We start from the raw sequence: 21,439 nt of genomic DNA on the forward strand, positions 1-21,439 counted from the left end.
GCATCAAGTGCATGAAGCCACTGCATTTGTTACAGCTACTTCACAAATATTTACACATAAAATGACCCTGTACAATGGTTATGATGATAATATGTTTGTATACGGTCTTCCGCAGATTTAGAACATGAGTATCTCCTCCTATGATAAAGCTATCCACAAGGTAGGCACTGTCTGCTGAGCAGTCAACTGTACAGTCAGACCTCACGTTTCTCTTGTTGCGATCTCCAGAATACTAAAACAGCGAGCAGCGTCAACATTAGAATTCGTTTATATATATATGATTATAAATCTCTCAAATGGAAACAACTTTGGATTTCCAAATATCATACAGTAATGTGTCATTACTTTTGCAGTGTATTTCGCAAAATGCGAAAACAGCCTCCCCCTCCTGAAAGCAGTCATGAAGACCTCGGATTTAGCGACACGGTATTGGAGACAGTGTAACTTCTGGGGGTTTGTTAAGCGTAACATTACCGACGAGTTGGTCCTATACACTTTTACTGTACCAACAGCAGAGCAAAAACAGATAAGCATGCAGAGTGACGGGACTGTTTGCTATGCATTTGTGTAGAAGCTGCTAGCCCGTAAGATATGTGTACTTACCTAGGTTGCACGTTAAATTTCCGAATGTGTTGTTATTGGGGCAGCAGCATAGTAACGCAACAGTTCACAGTACCCGCTCTCACACGCACTAGCTCCTCTCTGCTTTAGGGTTAGCAAATCAACACAGTGGTGACGTCACCGCACTGACTCACTCTTTTTCTTTCTTTAGCACCACAAAACGCTGCGAAAGTGAGACACCTAGGGGGCTGCCATCTTTAATGCTGGCTTAAAAAAAAACTACGGAGAAAGTATTTTCGAGCGTGTGTAGATACAGTAAATTACAGAAGCGCCATGATTAGTTTCCGTGTGCTTCGCCTTTTTTGTTTTTTTCAACCGGAGTTTTAAATCTGGCATGTGTGGAAATACTCTTTAAATAACGTGCGCTACAAATGACGGATTACGGGGCTGTAAAAGAGTAATGTACTGTAACAGGCTAAAATCATTCTACTGACAGAAAAATGATGGAAGGGAATTGCGTACTAATTCTGGAAGGACGTGTTTAGGAACTAATTATGCCATACAGTAAAATGCCATCAGCCTCAGGTTTTTTTTTAAATAGCACTGTCTAGACGGTGAAATAACGTTTAATGAAAAATGTTTGTGAGACTTGAATACAAAAACGTGTAAACTGTCGTCCTGAAATGATACATTTAAAAAAAAATATGAATGACTATGGACTTTTAAGTACAAAACGCGTGGGGTCGCGTTGTGCATAACACTCAATTTGTTAAAACATCGTGTAAGAAGCCTATAAATAAATAATTCTCACTGACGCCAAATAAACAGGTGAACAACGTTTGTTTTTGCAGATCATTAACAAGCATTATAACTGCCATGTATATAACACACACGCTGCAAAAAAACCCCGATTTATATGCAAGATTTAAGTCATATGTTGCGCCTGTTAGATTCAGTGCAGCACATTTAGCGGACCTTAATCAGATGTCTCAAATGATGTACAGATCCTGTCAATAGAAGTCAATACTCCGTGCGTCGTGGTGAGCAAAAACTGTATTTCAACATCACGCATGTGATCCGCAACTTCATAATTGTAAGTGAATTCCTGACAGTACCCCGCTGTCATGGACACGTTCTTTTGCTCGAGCAGTTGCGTTTTGCAGGTCACTTGTAGCGCCTAGATTTAATTTAATTAGGCAGCACTGTAACATGTAACAATGTAACTATGGGTAGTATCTGATTAACCAGGTCTAAAACAAGTGCTGGACAGCTCTAAAGCATCGCTTCTGCCAGCATCAAATATGGAGTCGATGATCTACACATTTTAAAGATACAGCGCACATGCAAAGCCCCCATTAACATACTGTAGTCAATAGTATCCTCGCTGAGTTATCAGTTTTTCTGAAGCTACAGGTATTGTTCAACAAGTACTACAGCAGTTTGCTCTACACTGTATCCCGCGACAGACACAGGAAGACGCAACTGCTTAGTTGATTACTCAGATTACTCCGATGCATTGAACGTTTTGTACTTGAAAGATGAAACAATACACTGCGCCGTCCTCATAATTCCTAAAAAAAGTGACATAATTTGTCTTTAAACTTGACCTGCAGGTACCCGTCATAAAAAAAAATAGTAGGGTAACAGAATGCATAAAAAACACACCACTTTTGCAGGTTACTGTATTTTTATGCATCATAAAAATGTTCCCACCAGTAGGTTACATTTTATTCTTAACAATTCTTTAAGTTTCAAAATTACACTTCGAGAAAAGGACACATTGTGCCGATGACTTTTTAAAATAACCAGTCCATTCATATGACTAGTGGGTTCTTCAAGCTATGAAAAGTAACATGAAAGTAACAGCTGATAGACTCATGTTATATACTCATTGTTTTAACAATTTGAAATGCTTTCCTGAGGTGGTTTTCCCTGTCTAAAATAGCTACAGTTAAGGCTAGTGTATAAGATGCTAGTTCTGCTTCCTTGTACAGTAAGTCTCTGTTTTAAAGCACATATACTGTATACTGTATTTACCATTAAACTTTCTACATTGCAACATTACCCACGACTCAATTGTATTTTTTTTCTTTTGAATGATATACATGCACTGTACCCATAAATGTACACTTGAAATGTAAAAGCTGAAGTGCAGGATACTGGCCTTAATAACGAAGCAATATTACTATCGTCATCATAATTATTGGAAGTAGTAATGGCATTAGTACACCTAAACTATGGTATTTAGATTATAGTTTGCATTTGCATTGGTTTTACAGTCTGTTAATTGCTTTTCTAAATAATTTCCTTTAGCTAGCTGCATTACTGCGCAATGTTAAGTTTAGAACTGTGTTATTTGGGTGTTCATAAAGGTGGTATAGATTGTGTCATATATTTGTAAACCTGGTGAAGGTGCTCTGTGTATTGTGTGAAATCTGTTTCGATAATCACAAGATAAATAACCCCGTATGCATTTTTAAACACACACAATATGCACTGTTGTGATAGAAAATCATTTCATCATCATATTTCCTAGGATTCTGAAAATATACATAAGATGTCAGATTGGAAATGATGGCCTTGAGCAAGTGTTAGTGATGCAAAAATGCACCTTTCATTCAATGGAACTTTAGATGTGAAAATGAAGTGAGCAGTAGAGCAGTTTCTTCAAAGGGTACAGATTTTTGTAAGAAAGAACAATACTTTATTGACCTGATTTATGAAGATACAGTGGCATATTATTATTATTATCATTATTGAACTATATGAACTAACTCATTTTTGGTCACATCTTTATTAGTACTTGAATGTAGATTTGTGTGCACCAGGTCTTCCTTAATTTATTGTATGTGCAGACATAGCCCTAAAAAACATCAACTCAAGAGTATATTGTCTTCAGAGCTTCTAAACCCAGAACCACAATGCTCATAAAAAAATAAACTATGGACTCAGACTGAAAGCCTTGTTGCTTGCTTTAAGAACGTGACTATTCATTAAACCATACAGTGAATAAAATACTAACCAGTATTCTATATGTTACAAATACCAACTGTTGATTATTTTTGACTACCACAGATTGTAAAAAGAAGTATTTAATATACATATGGCATTGATGGAAATGTTATAATCTTTATTCTCCAAATAAAAAGGCAAAACGTACTCCACCACGATTAAAATTTCAGGGTCATTCAGACTGTGGTCACAAGGTACTTTTTAACCTCTGTGCTTTGGTTTCCTGAGGCTTACTTCTGGATACAGAAAAAAGGAAAGGCCTTAATCTTCAATTAATCCATGTTTCACTGAGAGAAAGGGGATTGGCGTCTTGAAACAACACTCACCAGCGAGGAACAACCACGAATATTCATTGTGGAGAAATCTTCCTTTCTGTTTTCTCAGGCCCTGCTTTGAAGCCTCGGGGTGGTTAATGCCGTTAAAGTGAGATTAATGCCTGAGTTTAGGACGAGTAAGGTGAGAGAGGGAGGCCGGGCTTTTTCGGCAGTTTGCCAGCCTTTGACACAGACTATGGGCCACTCTGATTCAGAGTCAGAATGAGGAGCTGCAAGATAACACCTGCTGTACACAGCTGAAGCCACTGATCTGAAAGCAAGTGCTCTGATAACACTGTAAAACATTTATCCATTTATTAATGACAATGAGGTGCAGGATTGCAAAGTAAAAGTTATGGGAGATGGTACTGGGACTCGTATTACACACAGAGAAGAAAATCTGTATTGTACATATCCCAGCTTTCAGTTCTTTTGTATTATGCAGAAACTCTGCTTTCCACAATCCATTACAAACTGAGACTGGTAAGCACTTGCACAGAAAATCAATTTACCTATACAACTGTGGATTGCTGACTAATACATGTGATCCCAGACCAAATGGTGAGATGGTAACAGAGAAAAGCTTTGATCAGACCCTTGACTCACCTTGACTACAGTGGACACCTTGAGTCTATAGTACTTATCTATAGTCTATAGTCTGGTATGTACTTTAACTCTATATACCTTTGTATATACAGTACAAAGCAATAGGAACAAAAAGCATCATATAAAAGAGTTATGAATTCGACACTGTAATCAATATAAATCAACTATACAGGGACCTCTGAAGTTTTTCTGCTTCCCTAGAGTTTAAAAGGAGGTAATACCTGGAAAACAGTCAGCAGTAGCATGCATCATGGTGGTTAAGATCAGAGAGCTCTCTGATATCTGCAGACAATTGATCATTGAATTCCACAAGCTGGGGAACAACTATAAAATAATTTAAAGAAAGCAATCTCTTTCCATGTAGCATCCATTATAAAAAAAAACTTAAGGCTACCATCATGGGATCAGAGGGAATCGTGAACACCAGCACATACCAGGACATTTTAGACAAACACATAACTTTCTCTGCCACAAAGCTCAAGCTTAGCCAAAAACAGAACAGCATAACAATGCCAAAGCATACAGTACATCCAGATCTACAAAGAACTTGTAAGTGCACATGAGAATGAATGTTCTTGACTGTCTATTTCATACTCCTGAAGGCAGTTCAGAAATGGAAAGCAAAGGGTCTGAAGTACCTAGAGCAATTCTGCCTGGAGGAATGATCACAAATCCCTTCAGAAATGCCAAAACCTCTTCTGAATCACATTACAGGAGGCATTGTGTCAATATAAGCTATGCCAGAGGATTTATTTAGTACTAACTAGTGATGTGTGAATAAATATGAATCTAAATTATTTATGATAAATATGACTTTGTTCTGTGCAGTGCTATTAAGATCACACATTACACATTGTCCAATCCATAGATCATTCTGTTATTTGATGTCTCTATTTTAGCAGACTATAAATAAATCAGAAGGCTGCTGTATAGTAAGTATAAAGTTGTTTAATACAGCTGTTTGTAGCCTTTATCAACCTACCTATTCACTAAAAAAACAGAGGCTTTTTCATAGTGTCACTTACAGTCTTAAATACTTAATACTATTGAAAGGGAAACAATGGCTTTTCACACCAGACTTCCAACCTCTAATTTTTAAAACAAGGTAAAGCATCAGGACACTGCACCTTTCAAATAAATAAAATCCCCCATCTTTTCACTAAATATTTACAATAAACATATGTGTTTTCATGTATGGGTTCTATAAACTGGAACCAATATCTTTTTGCAGTAAGCAATGGTCTGTAAAAACCCTGGCTTGTTGTCTTTTATCTCTTCCAGAGTCCTGTCTCAGGTGAATAGCAACATGATGAGCATTCTTGTCTCCGCTTTCAGATGGGTGTGTAATAAGGGACTTGGGTATGCGGGAGCCAGCAGCACAACTGTGTGAATATCCTTTTCGGAGCTGGGCTGAATGGGGCCTTTTCACCTGTTATGCTCCTTGGGGCATCTTGTGTGACAGGTTGCTGTTATCGCACTCTCACCCCTACCTTTGACCTTGAGTGGATTCTGGCCTGCAAACAACACAATCCTCTGTTAACTAACAAAGCTTTTCTTGAACTTTTATGTCCTTAATTGGTCATACTGCTCTGGTTTCCTGGTACAATAAATCTATTATTTTGACCTCCATTGCCAGGCATGTACTACAGTTAAGGAATTAAGTCATACAGCAGGAATAAATGGTAGTTTTTTTTAAATAAAATAGACAAATCTGACCGATTTATTGAAATAGCATTGTAACTGACAAAATGGTCTATCTATGTGTTTAGATAGACAGTGCATTACAATACATTAATGTGTACAGTATTCAATGCTTCGAATTGCTAGAAAATATTGTCACTCAATTTCAGCACTGGAAGACCATGATATTTGGTTAGATGATACGGCTCGTTAAAAAGCATTTTAAACCTTGAGCTATTGAATGTCAAAGTTCAAACCTCGATCAAAACTGAAATGTAACCTACTACCAACTAGCTATAATTTAAGATCAAACAGCACCTCAAGACCGGGCACAACTGGCAAAAGAGGCAGACTGAAATGGCAGACTATTTACTCCCTAGGAGAACCCAACCAGGACTGTGAGAGGATTCCCAGATTCTAGAGGGATTTCCACTACGCTGTGGAACTGGTTGGCAACTGGCCAGGTTATACTATATGTCACATACTCTTCCAAGAAAATGTGCTAAAATTACAGTCAGACTTTATAGTATACTTTGCACATACAACAGTCTTCATTGAGTATCACACTGCAGTGTCAACTGATAAAATGGAAATGAATGGACCTTCAGAACTAACCATACTGAGCATTCTCTTTATATTTTCCTGATTTCTGAGAGAAGTTTTTGCGCTTTACATTTTAAGGAAATTCATTTTCACTCTCTGGAGAAGTGCCAGGTCCTGGAGTTTCTATGAAGGAAGTCCTTCAATGTTTTTGTTTACAGTGCGATAATCATTCTCAAGGGAAAGTGCGAGGGAAACCTTTTTTTAATCTCAGAGACAGAAAAGAAAAACACACAAATATAGTTCTTGCCAGAGAACTTTTGTTATCTTTGTTCTATTTTTACATCTTGTATCAACCTTATGATCTGAAACTGAATGTTTATTACAGGGATCCCTCAGTCTTTAGTCTTGGGCTGCAATATACTCCTATTATTTGAAAGCTGTTCCAAATAGTTCCTTGGGATTTTAAATAGGATCTTAGCTCAGTGTTGGTTACCAAAAAAACATTTTGTTTTTCCTGTGGGGATACTGTTTTTTTTCCTAGACACAGCTGGTAATTAGGATAGAAAAAGTCACATTTGATAGAATGAATTGTAATTTAAAGTTTGCAGTGTTTAAAATTTAGAATTCACAGAGGCAGAAGCAGACAATACACATAGTAATGCTTTTGGGTACTCCTCCAAAAGCCTAAAAGGTCAGCTTTAAGAGAAACCAGCGGTATATTCTAGCTATGGGAATGCTACTCAGGCTAAACATGCTGAATGGCCTACTCTCATTTGGAACACTTCTGCTTTATCAATCGCTTAGTCCATAATAATATAAAGTATTGCTTATGTGGAGAGAAGAGAGTCTCTTGGAATAAAAAATCAGATGGGAAGCCTAAAGGAATGATCACAATTCAACAGAAATTCTTAAGAAGCACCATAAACAATAGTATTTTTTGTCAAGGACAATCTGGATTGTGTTGTGTCACAGGTCACAACAGTTGACCACGGTAGTTGATTTTATGCTAACTGGGATACTTATACTCTTCTGTATGCTAAAATATCCTTCCCCGGATTAACTGTCTTTTTTAATGAATGGGTTTCTGTTGTAGGAAAATGAGGGGATAGTGGAAGGTATGTTTTTCCCAAAAAGCCCAGGGCACACACCTGTTGAGGCAGGTGACAGAATGATCCTGTTGGCATGCCGTTTTAATCAATGCAAGTGTTGCTTTCTTTGACCAATGAATAGTAACTGTGCCAGCTCTGTTGTGGGTTTTAGGTTACATGTAACTCCACCACAAGGAATGTCATGGAAACCACTGAAACCCTTTTTTTAATGGAATGTCGAAACTGGTAGTTTCCCCCCTTTGTCATTTACTGTCAGTTTCATGTTTTATGCTCTATCACATTTTTATCTAAACATGTTTAATGATCCTCGCTTCCCACAGTATGTGAAATTATTATAATTGAAAAATATTTACTGATACTTGTTTTCGTTTGACAGCTTTGACTTCTGGCTAAACCTTACTACAGTTTTATTGTTCATGTATATCAGTATTATAACAGCAAATCTACTTTTCAAAAGAAAAACTGCTCCGAGCTAAGGCAAGATATTTCTTGTAATTACAATATAAGTACATCACCTTCAAATTTAAAAAGTGAGACATTGCTTTTAAAAATTTGTGACATCTTGCACATACACTGTGTATTACAGTGGTAAGGCTTAATTTCCTGTGAACCGTACCTCCAATTCCTTCCAGGTGATGAGAATTGGGTCTTTTATCAGGAAATAATCTTTCTGCTTCAGCTTTTTAGCACCTCTTTGAAATCACACTGAAATTAAATCTTATTATCCTGTATGTTGAATCATTGTATGGTATGACAATATGAAAAGGAAGTGTAGACCAGTTACAATATCTGGTATCTTCTATCCAGCATATCATGGAATATCTGACCAACATAAAGATTTCGATTTAATTATTATTCCATTTATCATGAACAATGTCATAAAGGTTCATTAAAGCTAAACTCTGCCTTATTAGCCTACTCATCGACTAGACTAAATTTCATCAACTAAGAAAACATATTCTCTTTTCTCTGGGTTACAAATAAGGTCAATTACTTTACCAAGATAAGCAGAGCTTAGATTTTAAAAAATGCTAAAATCAATTATGTCATAATGATTACATCTAATACAACATCAATCAATGCATGACAGAATGTTCAGTTGCAATATCATCATATAAACCAATATGAATTATAATATTAAAGAACACTAATTGTCTTGTACTGACAGCTGAAGAGGAGAGTTTTTTTATGCGTTTATGCCAGTTATGCCTTCTGGATTTTAGGTGTGATGAAATATGGTCTAGAGAGTAAAAATAATTCTGAGGTGGCCCCAGGCTGCCTATCGACTCAGAGCACAATAATGGTTGTTATTATTCCAGTTTCATTATCACTGAATGGTGAACTTTAATTTGATTATCGAATCAATGTCGTATTAAAGTCAGTCAGATATTGTATGCAGTCTTACAATCCTTACAAATGTCTACAAACTGGACAAACAGATCATGTACGGAAATGCTGTGATAAAGAATCAAACTGCGATGTACATATTAAAGGAGAAAATATGCAGGGGGTACAGAAAAAAGGGTACGGAAAAGGAAAGGTACAGAAAAATATGCAGATGCCACATTTGTAATTACCCTTATAAATAACACGATAACAAAAAATAATAATATGTTAATTATTGCAAACCATTTTGATACTGAAACAAAGGTATTTACTATTAAAAAACAATACTAACAAATGAAGAGGGCCAAGTAAGCATTGCCCTAAGAAATATCATTTTCAGTGCACTGAAAAAACAACAACCTTGGCTCTGAGAATAAAGCTGTAACAACTAACGGAAGAAGCAGAAATCAGCAGTCAGATGCTCAGAATTATGCCACGATTAATTCCATGAAGATGGCAGGTACTGTATAAGATGACATCAAAACACTTCTCATCTTTAAATAGTTCACGCAAGGAGTACAGTTTCTAGAAACAAAGTTCAAGTAGACCCTGTTTCCCATTTGATATCTCGACAAAGACATCCACTAAAAGTGTTAGTCACAGTAACTTAAAGACTTGTCTGGAACTTCCTTACAGGGAACGCTGAGATCCACCACTGTGCTAATAAAGCCTTCTGATTCTGCTATGCCTGTGGGCAGCAATCGCACAGATTCCAAGCATGCCCGCCGGGACTTGTATTGTAACAACAAATGCAATGTTTTGTTTGTCGAGTCCCTGCAAACTAGCTGCAAGACACAGAAAAGAATGCAGCCAATACTGACAGAGCTAAAGTGAAGTGAGAGATCTGAAACACAGCACAGGAAAAATTAATGTGACTCCATTTTCCTTTTGACAGGCATTCCAAGTCTATTTGATTGTCTTCTCTGAAAGAACTGCCATTAGAAATTGTATTCGCGGTGCTTACAAAAATTAAAATGGAGAAAACGATCATCCTGAAAGACATGCTTTGTGAATAAGAACCATTGTTTTATTTAAAAAATGACCAGGAGATACTTTAGAATTACAAAATAATGTGATGGCCAGAAGACACAGAGATACAGTACATGCAGGCCCGTCTGTGAGTACAGTAAGTACATTGTCATAGCCCTACTACTGATAAATAAACATTACACAGAGACAGGCCACATGGTAAAGAAATGATTCTGGTAAATCCATATATAGAACAGAGGAAGCCTCACTTTACAGACATTCATGAAGTGACTTAAAGACTTGTCTTAAAGAGTTTCAGCACTGTTTCCCAGTGTAATGCTGAGGGGGTTTCTACTTACTTGCTTAACCCATAAAAATGTTTATCATGCTGTTAACCTCTTGTGAATAAATAGAACATGCTGTAGAAACCACATCAAAACAGAGCTTCAAAAGAATGCAATATGTGGCTTAATAATACATGCCTCTAAGTTATCCGATAGATTTTCATGCCCTAAATGTTCTTCTGAACCTGCTCAGTTGAGTACAGACCTCAAGCATAAGAACAACAAATCTTTTTGGACTGGCATTTTCAAACCGTCGTGATTCTCGATGCTGGTGTTTAAATGAAGACCCTAACCATGAGGATAAACAAAAGCTCCCCTGAGCCTTATAACCCACACTTTCTCACGCACACGCACACATACACAAACTCAATCAGATCTAGTGATTCCATAAAAGCATTCCTACCTGTTATATGGAGTGTGTGCAGGCAGGGTGGCAACAAGTGTTGCAGTTAGGAGTGATTTTCTATGTTATCATAAAAAACAGCAGGTGCTCTGCAGAAAGCTCTCTCTCTCGCCGTAGGGGCATCCGTTTCATTTCACCACAACTGAGGAGACTCGGCTGACAGCCTGCCAAAGTCGACAGCTCCACCGCGCAAGAGAACTGTTTCATTGGGTTTCAATAAAAGTCCATCTTCCCCGGCGCTGACGAGCCAGTGCGCTTGCAGTCCGCGGGGCATCGGTGAGGCTGTGAAAGAGTGGGGGGGGGAGAGAGCGATCACCTTGAGTCCGTGCACGTCCTGGGGGCTTGACCCGGCTTCTCTCTACAGCGGATACACAGGCACACGAGAGAAGTGATGAATTCAGAAGCTTTAAGGTCACTGCTTCCTTGTGAAACAGCAGAGAGTTTACAATACCACCAGCTCCTCTTGTGTCTTATTCTATCCTTGATCAACAAGATACAGTATAAAGCCTAAACCCTGTTTTCTGTCCTTGTAAATTACTCAAGACTTACACAAGCCATTTTTCCATTTGTGTTTTACAGTGCTTCGGAGAAAAAAGAAAATTGCACTTTACCTTACAAATAGTACATAAGCTTTGGAAGACGAGCAGGTCATACTGTACCATTTGTCATGCTGAATCAAACGCTGGTGGAAACATTTCACAACAGCCTGCAGCTGGGCATGTGCCTGTTAAAATGAGAAAACATTTGAAGGCAGAGCCAGTGTGACACTTGGAGCAGTCTGCTTGTCTTGTATCAGAATTGCATAGTTCTGATATAAAGTGCTCTTGTACCAGTGGGTGTAAGAAAGGGAGTTTTTTTTCTGAAGGTGTGATTCTGGAGAGTATAAAAACAACAAAAGCACAGTAAGAGTATGGTTTAAGCCCATATTTACAGATAAAACATCCATCCGAGTTCTCAGGGATTCAAAATTAATCTTGAGGGACAAAAGGGCTCAGCAGTGTGTTCTTTTTGCTTATTGCTCAGGAAGGAAAACACAACGTTGGGGACCTACTGAGTACCTCAACCCGTAAAGGTATTTGCCTGGTTGATGTGCAGGCTGATCTCTATGATCACTGGTTCGAGACTGGGTCGTGTCACTAGCTGACTGTGACTGGGATTCCTCCAATAGTACTACACAATTAGCCAAGTGCCACCAAGGGTAGGGAGGGATCAAGCAGGCAAGGTTTTCTCGGCTCTTGATGACAGAGTGACCCCTCCGGCCTCCTGGGTGTTTGCCATCCGTGTTGTCAGCGACAGTGGGGTTCAGGCCGGAACAGTTTGTGAGGTTAGATGAAAGCTCGAAGGTGGGTGGGTGAGAGGAGTCTAAATATACTGCCTCGTTCTCCCCTGTGTGCGGTCACAGGGTTCTTAGCTACAAGTAAGTAGCTGCTAGGAAGTAAAATGGGAAAAAGGTTAATATTTTTTGTTGATAAAAGCTGCATCAAGAACCTACTTGTTTGTCCACATTTGCTCAAATAATATAATTATCCGTAATTACTGTGAAGCCATAACACAACCTTAATAATTGCCATAGGGCTACAAATAATTCAACATTGCAAATTTTCAACTTATCAAAAAAAATTAAATATGATTCATTATTCCTTCTACATTTAGCCAAATACAAAAGTAAATAGAACATACACTTTTAAAGTTTAGAATAGATGCTTGCATATACTGTACTATACTGTATATTTGTAGAAATAAGAAACATGTCCAGACAGTAAAACAGTACATATCTTCTACAACAGCCTTGTTCATAGAAATCAGAAAACAGGTTCCTGTGCAGTCAACTGTAAACAGAAGAAAAAAAATCCCTCAAACCAGAAGAAACACGTCTCTTTAATAATTCTGTAGTTTTCTGGGGAGTGTGAGGCCAAAAGATTTTCACAAAACATAATTACAAATTTTTTAAATCCAGCAGGGTAAGACTTTTAGGTGCAGAAATTTCGCTACAGTGCTAGAATCACTGATTTAAACCGAAGGAAATAAATGGAAGGAAATAAAGCTTAGACTACGGTATGGCGTGTTTCAGAAGAAGAGGTGAACTCATTTTCAGAGAAGCCTGCTCCATTTATCTGTTTAGCCTATCAATGTGCCAAGGGGCTTTCACAAACACTTTTTCACTCCACTCTGTCACAGGTATTGCATTGCCGTCCATAAACATTAACTTACACCCACCAAAACCCCTGGCTCCCAGCAAAGTCATGAATTCATCTCTAGGCGCATCATCGACTAATGAGGCAGCTTTGGTCCTGCGATTTGGAAGGTTGGCTGCTTTTCAAAAAGCACTGCAGGTCTGTGGGCTGGAGAGGTTTATAATGAATACTAAACCTTTTAAGCCAGCACCCTGCTGCTCCCATTGAGGCAAAATTTTATAAACTTTCTTTCACGTGTTTCCCAGCTTGAAGTGGCCATTGTTCCCGTAGTGAACAGGGTCTAGATGATTCAATACAGTAAAAACAATAGCAATGATGATAAACAACAGGGTAATCACATTAGTGCTGTTGAGTGCATTTCTTTAACTTGAGCTCCTGCACTTCAAGAACAACATTTGGACAAACAAAGGCTACAGGCCCTATAAAGCTTACAGGAGGCAGGTTAAATATGTTGTTTTCATGTCTACACGAGTAAAAATTGAGGTTTTGGAGTACAGCAAAGAATAACACAAAATACTAAAGAACTTTCTGCACAAATACAAAAAGCTCTCAATAGTGTTGCTTTATCTAGTGTCCCAACTTGCCAAACCTTTTCAGACAAAACAGACTTTCTAAACCCTAGTTAAACGAAATAAATCCAAAAGGCTTGAGTGTATAAAGAAAACACAGCCAGTGCATACCACAGGTTCAATAGTGTAAAATAGTTCCTGATACGGTACTATACTTTTCTGTCATTTGCATTTACAGTTAGTTCAGATTTAGACACAGATATAACAAGATGTAAAGAAAACTAAGCTTGTTTTTTTTTCTAACGCATCTTAAATATGGTGGCTTTACTCTTGAATCTAATGTCCCTGGAGCTAGGGACATTGCAAACAAACTGTACAAAATTTGGAACCACTGAAATTAAGCATGTCTTAGAAAGCAGATAGGAACTAATATTTAATTTCATTTCAAAATAACATAAATAAGTCTCACTCCAGAGGAAAATAGTTTTATGGAACAGGCACTCACAAACAAATTCCATGAAAGCAAACCTTGTTAATAGAAATAAGCAATATTCAGTTTGGGTTTAATCTTTAAATATGTTAACTTTTTGCACATCAAGTGACGTTTTACATACAGTGGCCCACTGAAATTCAAGATTAATGCACCATCTTGTTTTCCAACCTGTACCATACCTATTGTGTTACAATGCACAGCTGGGATCTTTTGAGACATGAGAAAGAAAATGAATAGTTTTTTTTTAAGTGTAAGATTCCAGCTGTCCTCACTGGAGCAGAATTCCAAAATTCCCTCTGAATTTCTTTCGAACTATTGTTCACCTTGGAAGGAGACAAGCCCACTTCCCCATAGTGTTTAACCAGTGGACTGATCACAAACAACAGAGTAATCATATTACAGTGTCTCTGAGAAAAGGGACAGATATCCACAGGCTATCTCCTGTGTAAATCCTTCAGAGACCTTGGAATGTTTTTGTTTGTTTTTTTCTTTACTGAGGTGCAAAGTGATTATAAAAATGAACAGGAAACGAAGGTTGGTTTTTATTTTTGGTACTTCAAAGTTCAGAGCTATTGCATTTAAATCTACAGAACAGTAACATCTGCAAATAAAGGCTATAGCTGATATTTCATGTCATATGTGAGAAAATAAGGGCCGTCACAATGTGGATGTAAACATATGTTGCAACTTTCTTTCTCCAGTTAGAATCACACAAAGTGGAAATTACTATATTTAGGGAGACATGGAGCATAGTAGAAGAAATATTGAGTGCAGTTCCACAAGGAAAGCTGTCCTTTAAGTACATTTATTTTCTGTCTTTTTACTATCACTATCACGTTCCATGGAATCTCATTTTCCTTATTCCTTCAGCAGCAAATGCAATTGCATTTTTATAAATAATTCAAAAGCGGTGATAAATCAACCCCTAATTAAAGACATTAGTCGGGCAAGCGTGTAGATTTACCACGCCTGAACCTTGTCCACTGGTATTAAAATGAGCTTGTTGCTTATCAAATATACATGAAGAATCTCCCCCTTTCCCCTCACAAAGCCAGTAAAATCTATAGTGTCCATTTTACAGTATCTATCAATTTTAATAGAGGACTCTCTGCCTCTCTAGCCTCTCTTTGCAAAAGGCAGAGTGCTTGACACATGCTGGTTATAAACCAATACATTCCAAGCTCTTCTTAACATTCAGATGCATGTCTAATTAAAGTATCAGTGTCTGTAATATAAAAACCCACCATTAGCCCAACAGTGGCTAAAGTGTTTTTTGAAGTTTGTTGTATCGTTTTTTTGGGGGTTTGTTGCTGTTGCTTTAGCTTATGCAAATTTAAATCTTTCACAATGACAAATTCAAAGATAGATACACAGATACATGTACACTGGGATATTGATTACTTCCCCTCCACAAATATTAAGGGTTTTTGTTCTGAAATGTACTTCATGCATGAGTGACTAAGTAAAGCTCTGGTGTTGGGCTTTGAAGTTATTCTTGTTAATGGATCAAACAAAAATGCCTTTTTCTTACGAGTAGGAGAACATTTTAATGAGAAAAAAAACATTTTCCATTGCTTTTCATTGGTTTCATGTACCTGTTCATTGTATGTTTTCTTGTTTTGTTGTATACAGTGCTATGGGTAAATATAAAATATTTACAGCCCATAGCTCTCCCTTTTGGATGTTACAACATTGTGAATATTGCATTGACAAAAACAATACCTTCAATTTACATCTCAGTATCTTAAACTTTATTTAATATAGCTAATTTATTATAATATATTTATATAACTACAGTAGGAGTAGGCCCTTGGGATTTTTTCCAAAATAAAATTGCAATTGTTTTAATAGAAGGAAATTATTAAGGAGTCACTATTAGACAAATTAACTAAAGCAGGGACTGAGATATAGAAAGATATCTGTTGTTCAAAAACAGCTGAAAGGATCTATAGTGTATTGAAAATGCTGTAGAACTGACAATGCCATTGGACAGAAAATGGATGCAGAACTGCTGTGTATCAGCCTTCAGATCATCAAATTTTATTTCAAACAAATGAGCTTTTTCCAACACAAAGGAATCAGAAATCTCTGCCTTCTATCATGTTACCCATATCACAAGCTCTCTTGTTGCAGGATGCAATACGCTGTCTATTGATTAGTGAGAGCAATCTTCCACTCTCTGCTGAATAGGATTTATTCATTTGTATGTATAACATCCTCGATAATCCGCACCCTGTAAGAAGCACTCTTAAATACCCTCAAGTGTTTCCAGCAAGGCTCCGATTTTTGGCTTCCAGAGACACATTGTTTTTCATTGAAGCAGATTACTGTATTTCTTATTGCTGAATTCACTTAAAGTATCCTTCAGCTTTCTTTGTTTCAATAATATTTATAAATCACAGTCTTGTGACTGAAATTTGGGCAGTTGACCATTGAATCCAGTTGAATTTTTTTTAATCTGGATCCTGGAATAGCTAAACATTTATTATCTTATTGTCTACTGTGGGCGTGAAAAACTCAATATTAAAATGAGCCAAGACACTGAGAAGTAAGTCTTAGGTTTTGTGTTCAAGCAAATGTGTCGTTTGCTCTTAAGGGATCTCTGACCGCATGGAACAACATGGCATGTACAAAAAGTAGCATTATGTCTTCATGGTTTTAAAAAACCACAAGTTTAGGACATTGCACGTTAACTGGACCACTTTCCAGTTTTTCCTGAGAAGACCACTTTTCACACAACCTGTAAATGCACTCATTACATATAGTCAACCAATAGCCACCATTCATTCAACACTTCAGTGAGCAATATAGCGGGATACAGTCTGTCCTCAAACACCCTCAAATGTGTCTCCAGTACGCACCACAATTTTAAGGGTTACTGTACATTTGTGCATTTTATTTAAGAATGATAAAGGTTTTTTTCCCCCGAGGCTACCCTACAGTTTATAATAAGAGTGTGTCCCCATTTATATTTTAGTTACCACGGACAACCAGGGCTCATGACAGTTTTGACCTCGCCTTAAAGAAATAACTTCGCCTTCCAGAAATGCAATGCAAATCCACCGAGGGACAATGCAACTAGCCCTGACAGACTAAGCACCGGCCAGGTTAACCATTTCTGTCCTGGTGACCACCATGTGCACTCCCCTTCTCCTTTGAAGTTTCAACAGCAGGCCTCAGCTGTATAACAGTGGGGAGCCATTAGATGACGCCCTTGTGCGCCATTTTGTATACCACCAGCAGTTGTAAAAGCCGGCTTTTTTGCAAGAGTCTTTTATTGTTTTTTTTTACTCTTCACACGGCATCAAAGGTTTCAAGAAAAGAAAGGAAAAATATACAGGACTACAGCAGGCCAAACTCTGTTGGAACAATACACCAGTGCCTACTGTAGGTTGTACTGTAAATATTTTTGCCAAGTAAAACACTCTTCTTTTTCAAATAAAGACATAATAAATGGCACAATCATTTCTGGAGCATGATCATACTGATGGTGGCCGCAGTTATGATTTAAAACTACGTAAACCAAGAACTGACAAATTGTATCTGAAGAATTACCAGAGTTAAGATAAAAAAAACACCTTGATAAATGTCTTTAACATGTGTTTAATTACGCATGCCATGATGTGATTTGGTAATGGTGTTGTACTAAATCAATGTGACGTACTGTAGATCTCTTCTAGATACATTACCCACTAATTCACAGTAAGCCCTTCTGTGGTGTATACTAATTGTGAGCAGGAGCTTCCCAAATACCAATGTGCAAAAGGCACTGCTTTAGCCTGGTTGCATTGTTCAGCAGATTCACGTGAGAGAAAACACGAGAGAACAATGGGGTTTGAAAACAGCGGTGTGATGATTTTTCACTTCACAATTCAGCTAGTGACAGATATGCCTTTGTACTTTTCTATTCCTGCTTGAAAGTCAATGAATGGGTTCCCGCTTCTTAGCCCATCCTCTTCCTACACCAGCCACCTTTGAGTTTCTGTACAAGAAGCTGGAAGAAGGACATCCTGTGAGGAAGAGATCATAAGCCCCTTCAGGGGAACCAGCTGAAATCCAGTCCAAATATTAGACATATTGTCTAAGGATCGTTTAGCAAAATATGAGACCAAAATCATGGAAAATTAACAAATACAAAATAATAAGCATAATGAATCAGTTCTTGTGCTTTTGTGATACGCTTTTTATTACCATTATCATATTTTATTTAACAGAATCTGGTAGCAGATGGTATACTTTGCACACCCTTTGATTAATGATTTTCTTGTTTCAAATTTCTCTTTCAGACCTACAAGGGTTGAGGACAAGATTTCTCTTTTTTCTTAAACTCCAAGATCTGGCTGACTAATGGTTTGGCATTACTAAACAAACAATTCTGTCAGGAATGTTGTGATGCCAGCACAATGTGTACCCTGTTTCTCAGGAATATTGTACCACTGGGGAGCCTGTGTCTGGTGTCTGATTTGTCATTCAATCGGTACATACAGTATGAACACAAAATATACTGGGTCTCTCTCACCAGACACATTCCCTTACAACCAATGTGGAATTGTAGTGCAACATTGATTCAAATAACCACAGTGCAAACATGGAATATACACAGACAGGAAAGGCAATAGCACGTCTGCTGTGGTTGTAAAAGGAGTATATCCAAGAAAGCATTGCAGTTTTCAGAATGACTGCACTCTAAACTGTGGATATTCAGGGTGAATTAAAAATCACAGTATTGTAGGAGTCTTTATGAATCACTGCAAGCATATCTTCCCTCATACATCAGCCCACACAAGAAATAGTGTAAATATAAAGACTGACTTCTAAAATCATGTTTATATATCGTTATGTAAATGCTAGATCTGCTAAGCTTGTGAAAGTAAACAAGATTTCGATTCTATTAAGCAAATGAATCCCATGCACCAGTTTTCCACAGGAATTGGAATGCTGACAAGCGTCTTCTGAACTTTCTGGAGGGATTTGGAAGAAAAACAAACAGGCAGTCAAGCAAACGCACAGTAAAAGAAAGACCACAATGCATGTTTAGAGACAGTTCTATGGTTTCATACTCTGTAAAGGACAGTACTTTTTTTGTTTACTCCTTATTGTATTTTTTTGCCATTTTCTTCATCACGTATTTAAGGCTGCCGCAGGGGCTTCTGAATTTTTCTTTCTTTTAAAGAAAGCACAAGGAACAACACTGCACAGTAACTGAGATAAAGTGCTATATAAATCAAGTGATTCTCTGACAAATGTTTTTAGCCACTTCTTCAAACTCATTCAACGTCTTAAAGGGGCATACAGACAGTGCGCATATTATTCAGTATATCTTATTTATGTTTAATTTTGGAGGGAAAAAATAAAGGAAGCAAGCACTTCTGCTGATCTCACTGACAGCTGCCAAAGCTCCTTGACTTTCTGCTGAGGACAGTTGTAAATATTACATTATCCAGGTCTGGAAGCCATTTTCCCATCTATCCCTATACCCTGACTTGTCAAGTCTGCCTCTGTGCGTTGTTGCGGCTTAGGGCTGGGGTGTGGTAGGGAGAAAGGCTCTAATCTGCTGGTATGTGTTTGTTGTTTTTTCTTGTTGGTGGAACTTGACAGCAGAGGTGACAGAAATGCCTGTCAGAGGCTCAGATGGATTTACTGGATTTAGGGGAGTTTGTGGGCCTTCTGAGAAGATTAAGGAAGAAACAGCTTGACCGTTGTCCTTCTCCAAAGTCCATCACTGAGCCAAGCAACTTGGAACCTAAATATATTCTTCCAAACCTTCTCTCATTCTATGCCCCCTAAAAGAGTGTCTAGTCTCACATGGCGTTTAAAACCACAAAACCACCTAATCAAATAGTGCATTATTTGTTTCAGACTCATGTTCAACAATGCTCTGAAAATCATTAAGTTGGAATAAATAGGGATCAAGACAACTGAGAAGTCCTGTTGTGTTGTAACTGTGTCTTGATAGTCACCGCTTCCCTATTTTTTATTTTCTTTTAATTTTCTTGGAATTCTTTCCCAAAAAACTTCCGATCCAGATTCAGAGCCCAGGTTTTTTTTAAGAGGATTTTGTAAAACTTTTGATGGGACAAGATTTATGCAGTAAGGCAAAATGCTGAATCTGAATCAAAATACAATCTTGATAAATAGGGCATCTGCTTACTCTCTGGCTACATGTATGGATAAAAGGAACATTTGAGACCGGGAACATCTTGAACTTCCAAGACACGTTCCTGGCTAGGTCTATGAATTAATGGGTTTTCCACACTTGCTAGCAAATATCACTCTAATACAGCGCAGAACAAAGTGGTCACAATAAGTTTGCAATTTAATGGGAGGAAGTTAATAATTAAAACAGACATCTTCTGAAAAAAGCAGACATAACCTAAAAATTATTTAATGGAATTTCATGAGAATAAAAGAACAGTTACTTATAAGCCGAAGCTATTTGTCCCATCTACCCAATTGGTTGTTTGTATCTAATTGATCCAAGGATCTCATTCAGCTGTTTCTTCAAAGAAGCCAAGGTATTGGCTTCAACAACAGGACTGGGTAGCTTGTACCATAATGCCACACTACTTTGTGTCAAGAAGTGCCTTCTGTTCTCAATTTTAGATGCATTTCCATTTACTTTCCTCTTGTTTCTTCTGGTTCGTGTGTCACTGCTGATTCAAGAGAGATATGTTAGTTTAACTTTGTCAGTGCTTCAGTAATGTCCCTCCTACTCTGTTCAAGACTAAAAAAGGTTCTTTCAGCATGTCAGCCTGGGCCGTTAGACTCTAGACTGATTCCAGAGCTGCATCTCTTATCTTTTACTTGTTTTCGCCTTTCGGGAAATAATCCTTCATAAATCTATCGCAAGAGTGCTTTGGATTGTGGGAATCAAAATATCTGATAATGAGATTAAAATGTTTGCCTGACTGGTAAATAAACCGTGATGCTTTCTGAAATTGGGTCTTTTAAATAAGAACTGCAGTGAATTTTAAACTGTGTTAATTTGCACAAACTTCTCCTTGTTTTCATGTAGGAAGGTGGATTCTGATAGTACCAGTGGACATATTGAATGATGTGCTTTGAAAAAATTCTTACATATATTTATGATACGAAATGTCAAGATGATGCTTCTGTGCACCTTGTTGTTCATTAAAATTTTATTGGAGAGTACTAAAGCTTCAATTAAATGTGTCACTCTGATAATTTAGACCTATGAGATGTAATATATACAGTACAGTACTGACACAGTCAACAGTAAAAACTACAAAATCCAGCTGGAACATACTGTTTTACCTTCATAATGTATTTCTGCGCTGCTATTTAAAAATCACCT

At 37.5% G+C, this 21,439-nt stretch overlaps 1 protein-coding gene across 1 annotated transcript in view; it reads right to left on the minus strand.

Moving 5' to 3' along the window:
• The window catches only part of zbtb16a (zinc finger and BTB domain containing 16a), a 128,349-nt gene extending 127,410 nt beyond the window's left edge, over nt 1–939 (minus strand). Inside the window, exon 1 of the mRNA XM_088939541.1 lies at nt 604–939. The gene's annotated coding sequence lies outside the window, so the exon portion shown is untranslated. The remainder of the gene's footprint in view (nt 1–603) is intronic.
• Between the last annotated feature and the right edge of the window lie 20,500 nt (nt 940–21,439).

Source organism: Atractosteus spatula, chromosome 22, assembly GCF_055471065.1.
Source record: "Atractosteus spatula isolate fAtrSpa1 chromosome 22, fAtrSpa1.hap1, whole genome shotgun sequence".
Classification (NCBI taxonomy): Eukaryota; Metazoa; Chordata; class Actinopteri; order Semionotiformes; family Lepisosteidae; genus Atractosteus; species Atractosteus spatula.